We start from the raw sequence: 22,506 nt of genomic DNA, 5'->3' as shown, positions 1-22,506 counted from the left end.
TTCTCCTGATACCTGTTCTAGTGACTTTGTTGTTACATTTATAGCTCACAATAATTCTTTAATACCTCTAACAGGTTCTTGTGTTAAAATAACCTTGCATGATGATGACCTTTAGATCCCTAATTGTATTCTGATCTAGTTATAGTCTATTCCTGATGACTCTCTTCTATCTGAAAAATATTGTAGTGGCTTATTGCTGTAATGTCTATTTTTCTCTTCACTAAAAAAAACTAGCTTAAAACAGAGTGACACATTTTTTACTAGGACCAATTGCATTAATAATGCCTGAACTGAAATAAAAGTCATTTTGTCAGGGTGGAAGGAATATGAGGAAAATATTTTAAATTTCCTTTTGGAATGTTTTAAAGTTGACCTCATAATGGTCACCTTTTGAAACATTGTTTATGCTCTCACTTTGAAAATGATTTGGGGATCTTTCTAAGGAAAAAAAAGGACCTGGATTTAAGGTCAATCTTGAGTTAAAGAAGACAAGCAGAGAAATATGATCAAAGACAAAATCATCTCTCAGGGCTTTGGAGCAACCAGGAAACACTGTTCTCTTCCCCCAGATCTCATCAGTTAGAATAAGGCAAATGTACAGCTCTTTACTCAGCCAGATACAATCAAAGCAGTACGTACTATGTCAATGCAACAGGAACTTCCAGAAAGTGATAAGAACAGGCTGTTTGGATACAGGTCAGAGGAGCCCTTTTTAAGTTTGTTAGAACTTCTCTTAGTACAGTTTTTTCTCTCTCTTTTTTTCATTTCCAGAAAGTAGGTGACTAAGACTATAGCGCTGAAGAAAAATGTCCCCTGAGTCACAAAGCTAAGAACGTCTGTAGTCACTGTCTTATAAGTTTTTCTGGAGATTTATAGTCGTGCTGATTCACAACTTCCCACACACACCGAGGGATAGGAGAAAAGAGTATCCTCCTCTTCCAGTGAACTCTAACGTGTATGAATCAAAAAAAAAAAAAAAAATCGTATGGTTACTTCAGAGAAGTTGGGGTTTTTTATATTTATAGAAATTAAAATTCTCTCAATTAAATGTATTTTACAATGAGTCATTTTCGGGTGGAAGAAGATAGCATTGTGGAGTGAAGAGAATACTCTCTCTGGTTTTATATATTTTTCAAACCATTTTTTATTGAAGTGTGGTTCATTTACAGTGTTGTATTAGTTTCGGGTGTACAGCAAAGTGATTTAGTTTTACATATGTATATTCTTTTTCAGATTTTTTTCCATTATAGGTTACTGCAAGATATTGAATAGAGTTCCCTGTGTTCTCCAGTATGTCCTGGTTGTTTATTTTATATATGGTAGTTTGTATCTGTTAATCCCATACTCCTAGTTTATTCCCCCCACCGCCCTTTCCCCACTGGCAACCATAAATTTGTTTTCTATGTCTGTGAGACTATTTCTGTTTTGTAAAAAAGTTCATTTGTCTCATTTTTTAAGTGTCTACGTATAAGTGATACATAATACTTGTCTTTCTCTGCCTGGCTTACTTAATGTAATAACCTTTAGGTCCATCCATGTTGCTGCAAATGGCAATGTTTCATGCTTTTTTATGGCTGAGTAACATTCCATCATATATATATATACACACACACATGCCATGTCTTCTTTTTCCAGTCATCTGTTGACGGACATGTAGGTTGCTTATATGTCTTGGCTATTGCAAAAAGTACTGCTATGAACATTGGGATGCATGTATCTTTTCAAATTAGAGTTTTCTCTGGATATATGGTTTTATATTTTTAAAAATCACAAAAACAAATGCAAACTGAATTGGACAAAGATTATCCCAATGAGTGAGCTAAACTTACAAACTGTGAACCAAAGAACTGAATGGCACTAGTGAAGAAACCCAGCTGTATATGAACATGTAGCCACACAGGCCACTTACATGGATACTGTGCTCCTCCCTTTACAAGCAGCACTTTATCCCAAGGGTGAGGGAAGAGAGCCTGGCATTTATTTAGGTCTTACTGTGTGCTGTGCCAGAGGCATTCACACACTAGATGCCTTTGAACCTCAGTCTAAGCCTGTGGTGTATGATTCCCTCCACTGTAGACAGATAAGAAAGGCCCAGTCAGGGAAAGGGGAACTGAGATATACTCATTACATCATGTATATTCTTTTAACAAATATTCATTGATTGATTACGTCCACCTGGAGTCCGGAGAATTTAAAATACCCTGAGTTTTCGTAAACCTAAAATAAGAGACCTAATACACTTGACTCAGAGATACGAGAACTAAGGGACGTGTAAACACCCATTTCAGTTTACCAGCTCCATCATCAAGGACTAGTGATCATGCCTGGAATATATAAAAATGAACTAGTCATTCAGAATCCATACGTGTATGTGAAATCACCCAACATTATGCACGATGCTTTAGAACAACCCCCAGCAATGTGTAGCAATTTAGTGTAAACTTACATTAGTTAAAAGTCAATAAAACTTAAACTTCAGTTTTTTAGTCACAGTAGCTACATATCAACTGCTTGATGGCCACATGTGACAAGGGGCTACTGCACTGGACAGCACAGATATGGAACACCATAGTCGCAAAATGTTCCATTGGACAGCTCTGTTGGATTCTAAATGTGCTACATCAGGAAAGGAATTTGATATATAATCTGGTTTCAGAGTCTTTTGAAAAATACTATTTTGGGTTGGTATAGCACTTCATAATTTTTCAAAGACTGGAAAAGATTACTTACCTGATCCACGCTGAGGTTACCCCCAACCGGGGTGAAGGAACTTGGTATCTGGGGAGGCTAATTGACCGACAAGGTCATACGTTAGGACTCAAGAGCCAAGGGGAGATCTCAGCCTGCTAGTCCAGTGCGTTCAGGGCATAGTGCAAAAGCAGACACTCAGAAGGCAAATGTGGCTTTGGATCCTCACTCCAGTACATGCCAGTCGTGTGACATGGAACAAGTATTGAATTTTCTGGACTTCAATTTCCTTATCTGAAAAACTGGGATGACACTGACAACCTTATGGAAAGCAGCACCAGTTACCAGATGGTTAACCTGCTATGTTACCCAGTGTGACATTGGTCCTCCTCTTGCAAGCAGGATTTTTCTTTTTACTTTTTAATCTTAATTTAAAATTTTTTCAATGTTATATTCCACAAATAGGATCAACAGAAGTGGTTCACAATTTAAGAAGCCGATTTGGAGTACGCTGACATTTCCAACTGTTATATATATTCTCCTCCCAGCTGCTATATTTATGTTACCTCAGAATTGTTGTCAGGATTAAATGAGAGTTTAAATAGCACATAAATCTGACATGTACATGTTCAGTGAATGCAAGTCCTCTCTTCACCTCCTTCCTCTACCTTAACCTCCTTTAAGGCTTCTTGGTGTCCCCCTGTCACACAATTTAGAAGCCTAGATCCTGCCCTGAATGGATAAATGACCCAGGCAGCTTTTTTTCAATCTGATAGTGTAATGTATAGTTTCCACAAGAATATATATCACATCTTATATTATATTAGAAATAAATAGTAAAATATGATTAAATATACAGAAATGTGTTTTTCAGGAAGCTTTAAGGATGCATCTATTCTGTATATTGATTATCCATTAATAGAGAGGTATATTCTAAAATGTTTCTCCTATTTGACTTAGAAAAGCATCACAGGATGACCCTAAAATGGACTTACCTTCCTAGTTCCATTGGGTTCAAGATTTTAAAGTTAACCCACATTTCCTAGGTCAATGATATGTAATTCTAGGTTAGCTCTGAGTTTTTTAAGCAACTCTTTGATTTCATTTTAATTTTTCAAAAATATTGTACTGTATGCTCCTCCAAAGAGTCCTGAAACAAAGAAAAGATGAAAGAGTGGTCAGCCTCAAGGAGATGGATGATTTAAACATCTTCTGGCTGGGGCTGGGACCACTTGGCCTGAGAATAAGCTGACAGATGTGAACCTTAAAATGCCTGCTGACAGTCTGCCATGGATGGCTAACATTTTGCCTTTATAGAGGCTCCACGTAGGTGTTTACAGGAATCAGATACCAATTCTGTAAAGCCTGAAGGAGGGCAAGCATTATCCCATTTTTCCAGGTGAGAAACTTGAGAATCCAGATAGTATACTGATGTGACACAGATCATTATAAAACCAGGACTAGAACTCAGGCCATTTGACTCCTTGTCTGATGTGTTTTCTGTTATGGAAACGACTGAATTAAGTGATGCTCTTATTAGAATAGGCCTGAACACAGTACCTGTACTTCATGTGTTAAATTAAAACCAGTGTGTAGAGAATGATCAGATAACCAAACCATTGACAGCAGCAAATGAAGACCAAGCAACCTACAGGGTGGAACAGGCAGCAGGAGGGTGGCAAGTTGGATGGCATCATCGAGCTCCATCCCTCCATTTCTGTAATGACTTCTGTTGTCTTCAGTTTTTTGTTAATTAATGGGAAGATACACAGGCAGAACACACACTGAGTTTACAGATGGTGCAAGTTTAGAAGTGGTATGAATGCTGGTGAACAAAACTGGTGTTCAAAAAGTTTTCAATGAACAATAAGCCAAGTCTAACAAATGGAGGCTTTTGGTGAGATAAGTGTGAGACCCTGCTGTTATGAGCTGAATTGCATCCCCACCAAATTCATATATTGAAGCCCTCACCCCAGCACCTCAGAATGACTTTACTTGGAGTTAAAGCCCTTAAAGGAGTGATTAAAATGAGACCATTAAGGTGAGCCGTAATCCAACCTGACTGGTGTCTCTATAAGAAGAGGAGATTAGGACACTGACAATCCACAGGCTGAGGAGTGACCGTGTGAGGACACAGCAAGAAGGTGGCCAGGCCATCTGCAAGCCAAGGAGAGAGTCCACAGAAGAAAACAAACCTGCAGACACGTAGATCTTGGATTTCCAGCCTCCAGAACTGTAAGAAAATAAATTTTTATGGTCTCACCCACCCAGTCTGTAGTATTTTGTTATATTAGCCATTGCAAATTAATATACCTGCATTTGGGCAACAAACAAATAAACCTATTGAATATAAAGTGGACAATATCTTGCTTAAGAATGTGCAGTGACAGGAGAGGGGCCTCCATTAGTAGTAAGTGTGATGTGAGTCCACCATGTATTGACTGCCAGCACAGAATAAATTAGTGAAGGTCTAATGTTGGAGGCAGCGAGGTCTTGGTGTCAGACAAACGGGCTGCTTCAACCCTGTCATTTCTTAGTTGTGTGACCTTGTGCAGGTCCTCTCTCTGCACTTCTGCCTTCGTCTGTAAGATGGGCATAATCTCTCCCTGGCAGGATAGTTGAGAAGACCTCAAGAGATAATAAATATCAACAGAAAACATTAAGTGAAGACCACTGTTTTTTGTCTTAGTATAATCCTTAGCATCACGGTCTAAGGATGACAGTCTAGTCTGCTTGCTGATGATCAGATCACATCTGAGCATCAGTTTTGGCTCTTCAATCCCCACTTACAAAAACATGGTGATAAAAACAACAGCACTTACATTTATTCGAGTGTCTGCTCTGTGTCAAGTGTTGTATTTCACCTTTTTAATTTCGCAATTCCTCTTTAAACTATGTGTCATTATTAACATTTTACAAATGAGGAAACCGAAACTGAAATGTACAAAGCCAGTTAAGTGGCGGAGGCAGGACTCAAAGCTGGGTGTGTCTGACTCCAAACGATTTTCTCTTCCCCTTCCTGTATGGTCAGAGCAAGGGAACTCAAAACAATATCTAATAAGAAAAATGACTTGGGGATGGATATTAAGAACACTCATGAGAACATAGCATTGTGTTTAAATATTGTAAAGTCTGTTACTAAAAAGATAGATTAGGTTTTGTATGATCAGTAGAACCAAAACTAGTAGTGGAAGTTATGGGGGCAAGACTACATGTCAGCATAGAATTTTTTAGTAGAATAATCAAAAGATGGAATAGATCTTCAAGAACATTCACATAACCATTTGGCAGGAATGATGCAAGTGTCTTTTTCAAGTACCAGCCAAGTAGTTGTAATTGGTGACTTTTGGGGTCCCTCCCAGACCTAAAACAATCTACTCATTTATATCCAAGCATCAGGGATACATAGGTCACAAGAATACTGAGAGAGAAGGAGATCTGACAACTTGCAATTACTCAGAGTCCTAGAATACAGTACTAGATACTCAACCACAGGGGCTAAGAGGCATGATCCCAGTCCCAGAAGAATTGGAGTACCAGGCAGAGGAAGAAGGACAGCCACCACACGAAAGGACGTGGTCCATTATGCTGACTACTGAGCTCCAAATCGTGGATAAAGGAAACAAAGCAAGGTCCTGTTGAAAGTGGCTCAGAGTAGTGATCAGTGTGGATTCACACTCCTGACTCACCACTGACAAGCTGTGTGTCTCTGGCCAAGTTACACCATGAATGCTCACTAAATGTTGGTTTACACTATTATTATTCCTGAGTATAGATTTTGTCCCAGGATATGGGGTAGAGCCAAAGCTGATTGTACCGCTTCTCAGAAGACTGTAGGGATACAGACCTAAGGACTTCAGTAAGCCATGGACTCTTCTACTTTTAAACTAGAAAATATGAAAAAGCTTTACTTCTGAGAACTGATACCTACTTATGAAAGTGTCTGAACTTAAGAAAGCATTAAGCTTAAATTGTGGTTAAATTGCCGTGGTTCTTCCCTTGTGTCGAATAGTTTATATGCACAGTTCAATTCAAAATGCATTTACCAGTGGGGCGCAGTGGTTGAGCTTGCAGGCTCCACGACCACATTGTCTGTGTTCAAGTTCTGTCTGGATCACTACTAGCCAGGTAATCTTGACAGGTTATCTGGGCCTCAGTTTCCTCATTTGTCAGATGGAGCTAATCATAGCTACCTACTTGAGAGGATCATTATAAGGATTTGTAAAGCAGTTATGACACTGCCTGCCTACATAGCAAACGTTACCTATTATTACAGTACTTGTTACTTGCCAGGCATTGCGATGGGCATGAGAGACACAATGATATATAAGACAAGGTTTCCAATTCTAGAGGACTTTCTCCGCCAGTGAAGAAGACAGACTCAAAAGCAGAATTCCACGAAAATGTGCCCAGTGCAATAATGGCTTAAGCTACCACTGGGTATAATAGAGGCAGAGAGGAGAGGTAGCTAATTTAACCTGGGAAGACTTCCTGGAGGATGGACTACCTAAGCTAATTCTTCAAGGATAAGTAGATGGCAAATTTCTGATGGAATCCTTGGAAGCATTTAGCCAAAGAGATTTTTCACTGAAAATGTTAGCAAATGAAACCCTTTCCAAATGTCCTGATTGAAAATAATAATAATAAACAGCCAGCAGATTAAGAAAACTTGACCATGTCGGTTGAAATATGACAATCTTTTTGTCTCATTTCCAACTAGCTGTTGCCCAATGATTTGTGTGTAAACGAATTCAATTGAGAAGTACTGCCCAAATACTTGAAAAAGAGAAAAGTCACTTGGAAAACAAGTACTGAAGCTCACATGTTAGACCACTTGACAAAGGAAAGAATATACAAAAGAAGCTAGTTTACAAGTGGGTAAATATGGAATAACTAATGAAATGTGACCTGTGATCATGCCGGTGAACTGAATTCTCTTTAAGGGCAGGGAGGGTTTCCTACCCTCTTAGTAGCCCCAGTTCCTAATGCAGTTCTTGGCAATAAATTTTTGATTAAGTGACACATAAACAAATAGAGTTGAATTACTGGCTTTAAAAAAAAATGAGTGTGAAAAATTATCTTTGAAATGAACATAATACCATAATAACATAATAATTACCAACTTTTGTTAAGTGCATATTATATGCCCAGCACTGTAGAAAGACTGCTCATAGATTGTTACAATTTTAACTTGTGAATTCAGTACTGTTTTTATTCTGACTTTGCAAACTTACTCAGTGATTTAACAAGTATTTATTGGGGGACAAATACTTTCAAGGCACTGTTTTGGGAGCTGTGGATAGAGCAGTGAACAAAAGAGACAAATTACTTCCTCTTATGAGTTGCATTCTAATGAGGAAGACTAACAGTAAGACAGTATAACACTATACTAGAATATTACAAGTATATTCTATTATAATGTTATGTAGAGTAGAATATATATAACATCATATTTGTTTCATGTTGGATTCCTCAGGAAACTAGACTCTAGACCGTGGGGGAAGTGAAAGCAGCAAGTCTGGGCAGAGGGAGAGGTTGGGCTGTGATTCAGTCTGAACAAAGTCCTCAGCCAACCCCGCAGGGAGCCCTCGAGCTGGAATGACCTTTGGTCTAGCTGTCTGGGCATTTTTACCTCTGTAAATGCAGGCTGCATTGGGAAAAGTCCATGACTTTGGGTGAGACAGCTTTCTTCAGCCAGGGGCAATTCCCAAAGACGGCTGACAGCTGGCAACACTCCCAGTAGCTGGAGATATGTCCCTCAGTCTTAATGATGATGCTCTTGACTTAATGTCGTCTCTTGCCCACTAGAGCGTAAGCTCCACAAAGCCAAGGGTCTGGTTTTCTCTCTGATATGTCTCAAGTGCCTCGAACAGAGGACCTACATATGACAGGTACTTCACAGCCTTTGTTTAATTATTGAATTAGTGGTAGAAAACTACTATATCATAGAACATAAACCTAACCCAAAAGTTTCTAAAGGATGAGGTCAAGTTGGAATATAGAATATTTTTAAATAATTTGTATTTATTATTGGTATATAACTTTGAAAAAGATACTTCATTCTAAAATATTGGTTTAAAACCATGATCCGTGGCTTGAAAGCCTGTTTATACGTTCAGTTTAGTACTTGATTTTAATGGCTATTATTATGGGCTGAATTGTGTCCTCAAAAAATTCATGTGTTAAAGTACTAACCCTCATAATTCATAATGTAATCATATTTGGAAATAAGGTCTTTAAATGGGTGATTAAGTTAAAGTGAGGTCATTAGGTTGGACCCTAATCTTATATGACTGTTGTCCCTGTAAGAAGAGGAAATTTAGATAAAGACATATATGCCCACAGGGAAAGATCACATGAACAAAGAGGAAGAAAACAACCATCTACAAGGCAAAGGAAGAGACCTCAAAAGAAACCAACCTGATAAACACCTTGATGGAATACTATTCAGCCATAAAAAAGAAGGAAATCCTGTCATTTGTGACAACACAGATGAACCTGAAATCCTGTCATTTGTGACAACACAGATGAACCTAAACGAAATAAGCCAAAGAGAATCACTTTTATGTGGAATCGAAAAAAAGGAAAGAAAAAAAAGTTGAACTCATAGACACAGAGAGTAGAAAAGTGGTTGCCAGGTGCTTGGGGGTAGGGGAAATGGGGAGAGGTTGGTAAAATGTACAAACTTTCAGTTACAAGATGAATAAGGTCTGAGGAACCAATGCATCACATGATGACTGAAGTTGATAATACTGTATTGTATAATTCAAATTTGCTAAGAAAGTAGAACTTAAATGTTCTCACCAAAAAAGAAAAAAAGGGTAAATATGTGAGGCAATGGATGAGTTAGTTAACTCGATGTGGGGAACCCTTTTACAATGTATACATTATCAAACTTTCATGTTGTCTGTTTTAAATATCTTACAATTTTATTTGTCAGCTGTACCTTGACAAAGCTGAAAAAATAGTGGATGTGGATCCATATTTTAAATATTAAATCATTTATTGATAAATGAAAAAACGTACCTTCATTCTTGATAGATCAGTTTTGATCATTGCTTTCCCGTTGTCGTATGTCTCATACGAGGAGTAAGCAGCAAGCCACCTCTCTAATGTTACCATTGCTCACTTGTGCTTACAAGATTAGTATTTTTTAATCTGCAATTTCTTTGCAAGGGGCATTTTCAGGCTACGTGTCTATTTGGTGAGCATTCATTCAGTGAAAACAGGATTAATGCAATCTGAAAAGCCACTTATTAAATCCTGCTCTGAAATATTCTAAAAGCAAACAAAAGAGTGAGAATAATGGCCTCCTCTGCATCTCCACCTTATATGGACCTGCAGTCCCCACTCAGGAAACCCTCTACACTGTTCGAAGTACAAGCCTACCCAACATCCCAACCAGGAAGGCTGCTGGGGAGTACTGGCACCAACCTTTCTACACGTGCTAGTAAGCTGAATCTCTTTCTGACATTTTTAGACAGAAATAAATAACAGTTCTAGGATTTTCTTTCCAGACCCTGTTACTGCCTTTAGCCAACCTCTGAGATGCATGAACATCCCCCTGCCCCCACCCCTTGGAGACCAGTCTACTTGAGTAAACAAAGAGAACAGCTGTTTTTCGAATTACTCTTTAGACAAAAGCCATCCCTGCTCTGGTTCTATTATGCATAGAATTATCTATTGAGGCCCAGAGTGACCTGCCTGCTTCTGAAATGCCTCTTAGACCACAAACGCCAGCCATCATCCTCCTCATTCAAGGGCATTCATTCTTCTGTGGGTCCTGCCACCTGATTGCCCTGAAGTGTGTACCTCTCCAGCACAGACAAAATCCTGAAATCTCTCAGCATTGCCTAAACGAGATCCAGGGTCGAGTGTTACTCTTTGGTATTTGAATCTGAGTTCAACCCAAAGGATGCACAGTTTAGAAGCAATATAATTGAATTTCCTTTCACCAGCCTGCCCCGGCTTGTTGTCTGTCACTCATCAGAGCCAACGTCTTTGTAAAGGGCTTTAGGAACCACATCTTAATGTCACTGAGCAGATAACATATTAACTGTTAACTGACACACGGAATGCTCCAGGATTGTGTTCCTGCCTTTGTTAGGGGATGATAAGTGACATGATTTACCCCTGCCATTTTTCTTTCTAGTTTTCAGGGAGGATTATCATCTGAACTCCCCTTGTCCCCTAGGTGTCAGGTTAAGTCACAGTGTCTCTGGTTTTGTGGCAAGATTAGTTTTACTATTAAATTACACTAATATCTTTTAGAGTTTAAATGATTTTTAAACTAATTTTCCCTTGGGGTAATAGTGTCTTATTTTGGTGGGGTTTTTTTTTAATCATACCAACAAAATTTTCCTTGAGGGTATCATTTTATCTTAGAATTTATAAAAGGCATTGTGGTTTTAAAATGTTTAGATATTCATTCTATTCCAAACCATTTCTGTTTCTTCAAACTGTCTTCTATTCTTTATTAAGGTCCTCATAGATATTCACATATAATGTTAAGTAAAACGCACGTACACTGCCCTTTTTTTCAGCTTTTTTCAATTAACTATATTTTTTTGTAAATATCACCCTACTAAATGAACTCAGACACACTTCAGTTCCCCATATGTTAAAACAGGAAAAATAATGTCTACCTCTCAAGATTGTTTTGTGGATTAAATTATGCTAACATTACAAAATCACCCAGCAAAATGAGAGGAACATGGTTAAATCTGAATTTATTGTGAATGTATAGTGTCCACAAAATTATAATTTTTATTAGTAATTAATGCTCTCATGTTATTTTGAGACAGTTTATTTAGCCAGTTCATTGACATTGTCCAAAAGTGAAATTGCTAAATATGTTTAGCATAAATTGTATCCCACTTGCTTCTGAAAAGGATACAAAGTAACTGGAATCTGTCACCTGTCTTATTAATCTGTTAATAAATACAGAAAGAAAAACATATTTATACACTAGATTTACCATTTGAAAATTTCTTCCATTCACTTATTTGAATCTGTTATAAACCTTATAATAAGGTTGATAGATACTATTATTCACACTTCTAAAGATGAGAAAAAAAATGGAGCTTCAAAGGGGTAAATAACTTGTCTATGGTTTAGGTCAAATTTAAGACTTCACATTCCAAATGTAATAGCTTTTTTCCACCACAGCACATAGCCTAGACACACTGATCACCAGAAAGAATTCAATTTTAGAGTTTTCTTATTGTTTACTTTGGTGAGTTTAATCTACTTTCAAATACGCCGTAACTTCTTTCATTTTGCATTTTGTTATTTGCAAACAAGGCTGTATATGATTTGCCACATGTGAGCCTACCGGATTTTCTATTATGTAAACTGTCTATTCACACTCTTTGAATAGACAGGAAGTAGAATCTTTCACCACATCCTCCTGAGTCTGCATCTTTGGCCTTAGAGTAAACAAAAAATCTTTTTCATTCCCTGTCATGCTCAGTTAATTGACAATAATCCCCCAATGAAATGAACTTGTTGGAAAAGAGCTTTTTTGTAAACATAAGGTGTGCAACAAAAGTTATGGGAACCAATGCAACTTAGTAACCTTACCTGTACCATGCAGCCCACTAATCAGTGACCCTTGGGGTTTGGCTCCTTAAGAAGCAGTACACTTCTGTCTGTAGGGACACAAGCCAAAATCCACCAAGTTAGTCCCATTTCTGCCCTCTTCAGCCCCCAGACTCTAGATACCCCACGTGTCTTTCAGAGAGGGACTTTCCAGCACCACAGCTGACCCTCACTACCCCAGACTGCCTGCACCCTCAGGATTTGTCTAGAGCCCATCTGGCCTTTGAGACTAGGGTGGGAGGGGTCAGTTCCCTGGGGTGTTCATTCCTTACAGTCAGGGAGGGACTTTTCTGTGTTTGTTCCCAAACTGCAAGCCTGGCCAACTTCGGCATGAAGGAAGGTGAAGCAAAGTGATGTTTCCCAAAGGGAAAAGAAGGAAAGACTGTATCAAGAAGACCTCTCTCTTTTTAAATTCCTAACCTTATGAAACATTTGGGAGAACAAAAACTGTTGACAAACTTAAATATCTTGAGTACAATTAGCCAAAATTAATTCTCAGAGCTAACTCTTGGCTGTCTAACTTAAATGATTTCGTCATCACCTTTTGGAAAGACCAATGAGAACGATAGAATTTTGGCAGTTCTTGGAGGCCTGGAAAGAAACATGGACTTGTTTTAGCAGTAGAAGCCAGCACTGTAGGTCAACACTTTTCTGCCTATCATAAATTTTTAGCACAACAATAATAATAGTGATAACATACCTCTTTATTGATATTGATGCTTTAATGATACATTTACCACGTGCTGATATGCATTCTCTTACCTGAATCTCATAGGAAGTGTCACAGGAAATGTTTTGATCCTTCTCCATTCTTTTAAATAAAAAACCAATGGTTCAGAAAGTTATGGTGGTGTGCCCAAGGTCACAAGCTAGGCAGATACAAGACTAAAAACCAATGATATTACTCCTGTGTTGGTATTCTACTTCATCCTCTACCTACCAACAGGAAAAGTGGTTCATACATGTATGGAAATGTGTCTTTAATCTATAAAAACCCCATTATAGTAGCAGCTTACTTGTGGCTAGTTCTCTTGTGAACTTACTGCCTTGCTTTTGCTATTCTCATTAGGAGCTTTTTTAAATTTCTTTGTTTCACCAGGTCTATTAACACCATTTTGCAATGCTAGTAGCCCCCAGTGAAAAGCATTCATATTAGTTAAATAATCAAACAATTTGATTCTAAATCTAAGTGCACAGTCACAATTGATGTATGTGATGTCACATGAGGATTTTAGCCGGTTACTACACATTTAACACATTGATCATCTCTATTTGAATTAATCATGAATTATTAAGTGTAAAATTTCAAGAGTTATTTTCCCCCTTTTCACTGTCAGAGCTCTGTTTTTAAAGTTTTCCATATTTTATTTTAAATGTAGTCTTTTCAGCTGGGCTTTGCTGCTTTTTCCATTTCTATGTGAAAAACTTAAAGAAAATACAAAGCCATCTGAGTCTTTCCACCTTGGAAATTAGAGCAATTTTGTTCCATCCTCTAGCGTTCACATTTTGCTCCTTCCTGTTTAGGTTGGATGACTTTTTACTCAGAGGAACTGAATGTATTCCACTGAGTTTCCCTCTCATTCTCCACCATGTGTGGTCAATTAAATCCCAGCAGAATGGAGGAGTTTTCAGTTAAACTACTGCACTTCCTGGGAAACAGCAGGGTTTACGGCTAGTTTCTAAATATTGTAGGATCTTCATGGAGACAATTTCTTCTCAATAGCCTCAGCACAGCACACATGGAGGTAGACCTGACCCCACCTACATCTAATTTGGCAGCGAACCACTCTTTTAAGAAACCGCACTGTTTTCATTAAAGATCTCAGTCATTCCTCCTCTTCATAGGATCGTCTTTATTTTCTGTAAATGCTTTCATGCAAATATGCACCTGGATTTTAAAGTGGATGCACCATTCAGAAAAGCCTATATAAAATTACCTCTAGCAAAACAAATTTGGAACACAAAACAGATGCCTGGAAGACAATCATGGAAAAAATGATGAGAGTCAAGTGGTGAAGATATTTAGCACTTATTTACGTAGAGGTTTTGGTTGGGGTTGGAAGTGGGGGGGGGGGGGTTGTTAGTGGTGGTGTAAAAAAACTCAAAATCAATTTTTAAAATATGATAAAGTAATGCAATACTTTGTGGCTCTTTTGGGAATGTATTCCGTAAACCTGATCATTGAAAAAAGTGTTTCTCGATTTTACTCATTTTCGTTTTTTTGTTTTTTTAATGGAGGTACTGGGGATTGATCCAAGTACCTCGTGCATACTCAGCACGCACTCCACCAACTGAGCTATACCCCCATCCCCTTCTTTCAGTTTTAGACAACTGTATAAATGTGCCTGAGATAAACCAATCATTGTTCAATCACACACAGAGGAAGGAGGTATATAATTCATCCTGGAGAGGATTCAAAAATGTTTTTCAATAAAACTACATTAACGTGGATTAGCCTCTTTGACTATATGCAGCCATTCATCCTGGAGATAGTAGCAGTTAACGATTGCTAACAAACTTACTTATAAATCAGGTTTCAGTTTCCCTATTTAAAAGAGCAAACTTTGTTTTAGACTTTAGGGTATTTTTTACATTTATATTTACTTACATTTAATTTTATTTGTTGCTTTTTACTTTTGTTTTTATGCAGAAAACTATTTGCTCTTCACAGTTGAGCCTCTGTGAATTACATCTGCATTAACACAACCACCACATTTTATTAACACTATCTTATATGGGTACAATTGCAAGCAAAATTATTTTCCTGTTAAAATCACATAATTTCAATAATCCTCTCCCTAAAGAGTTTCAGTTTAAAAAGGTATATTGTATCTGCTTTAAAATGGCAAGTCATCAAAGAAAAATAAAGCCAAAATAGGAGAAACATCACCTTGTAACATCAGTCTTTTTAAAAAAGCCAAATTACTCAGCGCAATTACAATTGTATGTGCTCCTGACACTTAGGTAAAAAACCATTCAAACAAAAAGGTTAAATTTGGACTGACTTTCCCAAGCAGTGGCAGAGCTTATGCAAGCCTTTGCTGCACCATACAATGACTGAAACACAAAGGAAAGGCCTTCAATACAGCTGATCTGAAAGAGGTCTTTCCAGAATAAACATTTGCAAGGAGCTAAAAGAATCAGGCTTTTTGAAAGACCCTACTGCTTGCATGGTCCAGCAGCATTGGCCTTCCATCTGTTCCCCAGATAGGCCCGGCTCTCTCCCACCCTGGGATTCACAAAGTCTATTCTCTCTTCCTCAGATCCTCCTGTCTCCTCTGCTCACCCAGCCGGGTCCTCCTCCTCCCTCAAGCTTAATCATCACCTTGCCCGGACATCTTCCCACACCAACCAATCCAAAATCGTCTCCCAGCTAGTCTCCCTTATAACACTTTTTCTTCGGAGCTCTTGCCATATGTATATATTCAATATCGCATCGAATTTAGAATGCCAGCAGTTATTAGACACGCCACTATATTACATATCATGAAGAGAACAGAAAGGATATTAATTAAGCTATGACACTCTTTCAATTTTAGGATGTGTCCTGAGGTCAAATACATTAAAATATGGGGGGGGGGGGGCAGCAGTGGAATGTGTACCTTAGGACTGACGGGACATTTTATACGTGTCTGTATAGATCTGTGTCCCCACTGGTCAAAGTGTCACACTCGAAGGCAAGGACCGAATCTGTATTGTTTACCCTGCAGCCTTGGCAACCAGCACCTTGTCAAGCACATGGTACATGATTATTGAATAAGTAAGTTAGTGGATGGCCAGATGGCTAGGAAGATATTTCATTGTTAAATAACATGTTATGTGAGAAGGTCCAATTCTCATTCACACATTCATTTTTTTTGCACTCAGAAAAGTGACTTTAACTCATTTAGAGTAAAAGATATGAAATATGAAATAAAAGGATTTCCTGCAACCACTCCTCTAACCATAGGCTCTTACAACATGTACCTAGTGACAGTCAATGGTTGTTCATCTCTAGTTCAACTCATTTTATAGACTTATATACAGAATCTGATGATTGAAAGATAGCAGAGAGGTGGTGTGGTTCAACCCCAGTTAATTTCTTGAACCACATATTATCTCGTCCGTACAAAGGAAAGATTAAACTAGACAATCTCTACTGCCCCTTTAGCCTTTGGACTCTGGGTGGTGCAGAAGTTAACATCGTGCAGAGAGTGGGTTCATTATCTATTCCATGTTGTCTACATTGTCTTAAAAAACAGAAAGAGGAAAATGAAGAGAGATTACTCAGCCAGCCAATATTTAAACCCTTGCTGGCCTGTGGATCTATTTTTCATAGATTAGGTCCATTTTCTTAATTACTTGGATATGTTCTACCTGGGAAATAAGTATCCAATATTCCTGTAGCCCCAGAAAAATTCTCTGTGAGAGCCAAAAAGAAGTACAGACACCCACTTAGCTTCTAACATTATTGCTTTTGCAAAGTAAAAAATGCTCTTGGTGAAAATCCAGCTCTCACCAACATTATTATTAATATTCTCAAGCCTTCAGTACCAAGTAGTATAAGAATACATATTAACAGGAGATTAAGTAAGTCATAGTAATAGCAGAAGGTGTGTGTTTTGGCATTCTGTGCAATGTTGTATTAATTGTTTTGCAGCAGTATGCCTCTCTTTCCCCTTACTTTCAGTCCACAAATCATGCCGTCAGCTAATTTAGGATAGTAACAGAGACAGTGTCTTGCTAACATAAAGAGAACAGCACCAATGAAGTTTCCTGGAAAAGATTCCAGGTTATCAGACCAGTTCAACTTAATGCTAATTTGGGCAAAAAATCTTTTAAAGTTATTCAGCATTCTTAGCCAAAAGAAAAGATGACAAGTACAGCAGTTCAAGTGTTATTGCTCCATTGCTTTTTTGCTAGGTGTGAGACAGCGTTTTGCCCCATTAAATCAAAGCAAATAATGTTACAGAGTCATTTCCAGATTTATAGCTCAATCCAGAAGGTTGATGCTTACCGTGAAGTCTCCAGAATTGGATCCAATTTTCAATTCAAATGAACAGAGCAACTCTGTATCCTATGCCTCATAAATCGCCAAATTTAACTTGAAGCCTGTTCCCTTCTTCCAGATGGCTAGCAGAGGGGGCGGGGGGCGAGGGAGGGATGCACAGAATTAGCAAGCCAACCCAAAGAGACACGGTTTCTCTATGTTCAATGGTGTCTCTCTCCCCCTACCAGTTTTTAATTGAAGCTAGCATTACTAAACAGAAAATTACTCAGGTGAACAATAAATTTTAAGTATGTGGAAGGTTTTAACCCTTTAGGAACTTCCCTTCAAAAAGCCATTAAACTAGAAGTTTTTTTTCTTCAAAGCTAGAAGATTAGGTGAACAGAATCAATAAAAAGTCATTTGCCCAGAAGATATCCAGTGTCATGTCACCTCCATTATAAGCCAACAGTACTTTAGCTTCTTGAGGATGGCTTAGCTTGGACCTTTGAGATTTCACAGGGTGGTGAACCACTTCTGACACCCTCACTTCACGCCCCAGAGAAAAGATGTGTTAGGTGAGCCTGAAGAAAGTCTGAAGGGAAAGAGCAAAGGAAAGAAAAGGAAGGAATCAGACATCACCTTTTTCTCTTTTCCATCTCCAATTTTTTTGATATCAAAAATACTTCATAAAGATATTGGGTAAATGCATTAGATGGAAGCAGCGGACAGGGAAAATATATAAGACTACAAAATATTTAATACTTACTACTTCCCTTCTAGACCTTTCCAGTGACATTTAGGTCTTACTTAGAGAAGGTCTATTAATTTTTATTCTACATTTGCTTACTATTTTTATTTACTTACCTTTCCCCCATCATCATAGGTTTGTAACCCAAGGAATCAGAGCTTCAAATCAGGTGGAAGAAGTTTTCTTCCGAAGGTGCCGAAAATGCACAAGGAGTCTTTCTGCAGCTCACTCAGGTAATCCTTCCCTTCTCTCCTTTGTTTCGTTGCTTGTCCTCGTCCCTTCATAACGTTTTAAATATTTCTTCTCCATCTTTTCTATCTCCAAAATCTTCTTGATCTCAGAACACTATCTCATGAATATGGCAGCTGATTAACAAGGAATGTATTAGATCTGAGCTAAAGATGGCAAAGTGACAATATCCCTCGTCTATAAGCATATGGAACAAACAAAATGCCATACACTTCTGGTTATCGTGCAAGTTGATACATCTCCTTTGAAAAGCTATCTAGCTGTATCTATTAAAGCTGAACATAATCTAGGACAGATAAACACAATAGGAAAGTGTATCTATGTGCACCAAAAGACATATAAAAGAATGTTCAGAGCAGCATTGTTCATAACTGCCAAAACCTGGCAATAGCTCAGGTGTCCCTCATCAATGGAATGGGTAAGTCATGCAGTGCAATTCTGTATAAATATTAAAATTAATTTCTGCTACACATAACATGGATGAAACTTAAAACTATAATGTTGAACTAAAGCAATCAGGACAAAAGAAAGAAAGAAAAGTGAGTACTATACAGAGGGAAGTTTCAAAAACTGGCAAAAATGGTCTACAATGACCAGAAATCAGAGTAATGGTTATTTTGAGGGCTACCTTAATGACTTATTCACAGGGCATGATTGAAGTTTCTAGGTTATTGGGACTGCAGTATTATCTTAAACTGGATTCTGTTTATCTGAGTGCGTTCACTCTTTAAAAATTCATGAAACTTTTAAGATCGGTGCATATGACTGTATGTAAATGATACCTTGATTTTTTTCAAAGCCGTATTAGCTAGAATTCTGGTTTCTCCAGCAGGAAAATGCTCTGTATCTCCATTTCTTACAGATCTTCTGGCGCTTTAACAAGCTCTGTTTCTTTCCTGAGTAACTCCTGAATTCTCCCTAAATTGTACTGCTTAGCATATGACCTATCATCTGAATGCTCTAACACTGACTCTAGTTAATATACATCATTATGTGATATCAGTAGACCTCCCAAGTCAAGCTTGGAATGGTGTTTGGTGGTAAAAAGCAAAGATTATATATGGTAATGAGCTAATAATTTTTAAATGGAGATAAAATGAAGCAAGCAATCATCATAGCTATACTGTATTTTACAAGTATTAGAGGGACAACAGTAATAACTGTAGATTGAGTCTGCCTGTCTTCTGGCTCAAAGTAATTGGCTAAAACTTTCTGAATTATGTTCCCCTAAAAAAGGGTTGAAAGAGTAAGAGTTGATAGACAGAAATGAAGACGGTAATATGACAATGATGGCTAACTTTCATCAACTCCAGCTCGTGGTGTTTAAGCACTATTATTCTGCTTCCCTATTAGAGAGCATTTTAGTGTTATTCTGTCCATGCAGGGTTCCACATTTATATTTATATATTCTAGTGTTGTGTTTGACCTTTTTCAACAAAACTGCAGTGCTGACTTACGCTCAACTTAGTGTCTACTCTAACCCTAGAGCCTTCGCTGACAAGAAGTTACTTTTCCACAACAAATAATGTAAAAGGTTAGTCATCAGAGGAGAATACAATATTGTGCATAAGTAAAGTTAATTAGTAGTTTATTTTTATGACCGCTGAATGTACAGTACACTTGTTCAGACATGGATTTCAGGCCGAGATTGGCTTGAGATGACATTGGTCACTTTGACTTATATGAAGAACCGTGAGGACATGATGGGCCTGCTGGTACCAACATATTCTCAAAGAATAGCTGTCATGAGGCTCCCACTGTGAAAGATCCACAAGATATTTTCATTTCTTCCCACTACTGTCACACATCGTAAAATTTAGGATATATGCCAACTAATGTTAATATGAATCTAAGAAAAATATTAGAAAAAGAAAATCTACTATAAATACATTATATATTTGCACAATATATGCTTGTGTATCCAATACCGGATGGAACTGATTTCTTAAAATTTCCATGAACTGGCTATATCTATACCCCTCCTATAAGTCCCTAACACAGATAATCAAGACATGGTCAAAATTGCTTTGACAGTAAGAAATTTTTATTTTCCCAACATCTTCTATAGGTTATTAGTTATTATTCTAAATTGTAAAATAGGAATTATATTATTCACATGTTTCCAATTTCTGTTGGCAGATACACTTCACTCCTGGAGCCAAATCTGTGACCCATATATAATATTCATTCTGTAAATAACCCCCTTTGGGCTCCATTCAGCTTTCTTAACTTTATTTTCCCATTTCCTAATTTTCCATGCCTATTTTAAATCTCTTATTGTATTACTGGTCCCTACATAAACCATTTTACATTCTTTTCTGGAAAAAGGCCATTGTGCCAGCTGGGGTCCACTGAAAAGCAGACACCACAGTGTGATGAGACATGCAAAAGATTTGTTGGGGGAATACCAGTGAAGGATAAAGAGGAGGGAGCAGGCGTAGCCAGGGAGAGGCTCCCACTGCCAGATGCAAAGAGAGAAGGAAGGGGGATGGGGTAGAGGAGTGTCAGCCTTCAGGGCAATTCTGCATAAGTTTCCACCAGATGAATGGGGAGTTGCTGAGCCAAAATTGGTTGTTGAAAAAGGTCCCAGATCTTCCTGCCATCTGGTCATTGGTTGGGGACAGCCATCGAAAAAGTGGCCACTAGGATGGAGTCTAAGGGAGGGCAGTCGAAGGTCTCCATCAACTATGTTTCGCCAGCAGCTTCTCTTGAAGGAAATGTCAATGGCAAATTTCCACAGCCATCACAGCAGTACACCAATAAATAAATAAAGTATTCCACAGATAAATGCATCTTTGTCATTTCAAAACTGTCACATTCATTCTAGCCAAACAAATATTTCTTAAAACCTAACATTCGGATGCTTTCAGGTTATGATAGGTTAGAATCGCACATTGAGATTTATAGCGGCTGCACGGTGTTTAAGCGCATCTCCTCAGCAGTAGACAAAAATCCACAGGTTGTGAAACGGTGCCTTCCTGACACCTGGGATATTGGATTTGCTGCAACATGTAATTGTTCTCAACTGTTTCCACTGGTTATTTTTCATGGTGCCACACGGCAAGACAAAAAGGAAGGGAATCTCAGGTTTTGCTTTCCTTTCTGTTTCCATGGACACGCGTTTATAATTTTACATGAAAGTCAAAATCTGTCACTCTTAAGTCTGTTCTTGGAGCTACTTTGCTAGCAGCTTCAACTAATGCAGGAAAATAATTAGGAATCGGCCCCCCCCTCCAAAAAAAAAGCCACATAGAAGGAAGGGAAACGCGCCCCTTCTTCAAGGTGAACAGGGCGGGGGCGGGGTGGGTGGGTGGCTGTGGAATGAGCCTGGGCTTGACAAAGGGATGAAATGAATAGATGGCAATAAAGTGCTTAATGAATGTGGGTATTGCGGAACATCGGATGGAGTCTCGGCAGGCATTGTGGATACAGTTTACTTTTAAACCAGAAACAATAGAATTAATGTTCCTTTTAAACATAACACAACCTAATGGCTAGCACTATATCCGCCTCCTGCTGTCTCTTACACAAATATGTGACTGTATCAGCAGAACAGTTTCAAGAGTCTTGCCATCAAAACATTTACCATTCAAAAAAAAAAAAAAAATTCACAATTACCTTCAGCCTCATTGATTTTTGGCCTAGCCTACTATTTTGTAGGCTCCAGGTCTGTGGAGCTATGTCACATTGTTCTTATCACATAAGGTTTAAAGGGGCCTTACCACGTGTGACAGACACTGGCAGACTGCAATTGATATAAAGAACCTGAGGGACCTCTGTTTTGAGATCATGGTAAACTTAAAAAATAAGCTTTAAAGAGGGAAACTAGGAAGGGCTTATTAAATTATAAAGAGTTCTTCATTTTTCTGGAAGGACTGATTGCACTAATGCCATGAAATTAACATGGTTAAATTATTTGCACTTACTCACATTCCTGAGGTGTTTGGTACAGAAGTAGGTCGTGTTCATGTTTTAGGCTCCGAATTTGCAGCTGCCCATCCGATTAGGTCAGACTCACTCAGGATTATCTCCTTACTGAATAACTCAAAGTCAGTTCAAGTGGAACCTTCATTCCATTTGCCAAATCCCTTCCCCTTTGCTACATAATATAACCTAAATCACAGGAGTGAAGCCCCTTATATTCATAGGCATAAGCTGGGTATGTACAGTGTACGTACTCCAAGGGGTGGGAATCTTGGAGGCCATTTTAGAATTCTACCTACCACAGGTGAAAACTGAAACTTCCCTTGGT

The 22,506-nt window shown here is 38.2% G+C and overlaps 1 long non-coding RNA gene across 1 annotated transcript in view; it reads left to right on the top strand.

Annotated features, from left to right (window-relative positions):
* The window catches only part of LOC116667738, a 158,297-nt gene that overhangs the window by 110,369 nt on the left and 25,422 nt on the right, over window positions 1-22,506 (top strand). Inside the window, exon 4 of the long non-coding RNA XR_004324761.1 lies at window positions 18,141-18,238. This is a non-coding gene — a long non-coding RNA (uncharacterized LOC116667738). The remainder of the gene's footprint in view (window positions 1-18,140; window positions 18,239-22,506) is intronic.

Source organism: Camelus ferus, chromosome 12 (assembly GCF_009834535.1).
Source record: "Camelus ferus isolate YT-003-E chromosome 12, BCGSAC_Cfer_1.0, whole genome shotgun sequence".
NCBI lineage: Eukaryota > Metazoa > Chordata > Mammalia > Artiodactyla > Camelidae > Camelus > Camelus ferus.
Note: the sequence above shows the minus strand (reverse complement) of the source record. Positions and strands in the feature narration are given on the sequence as shown.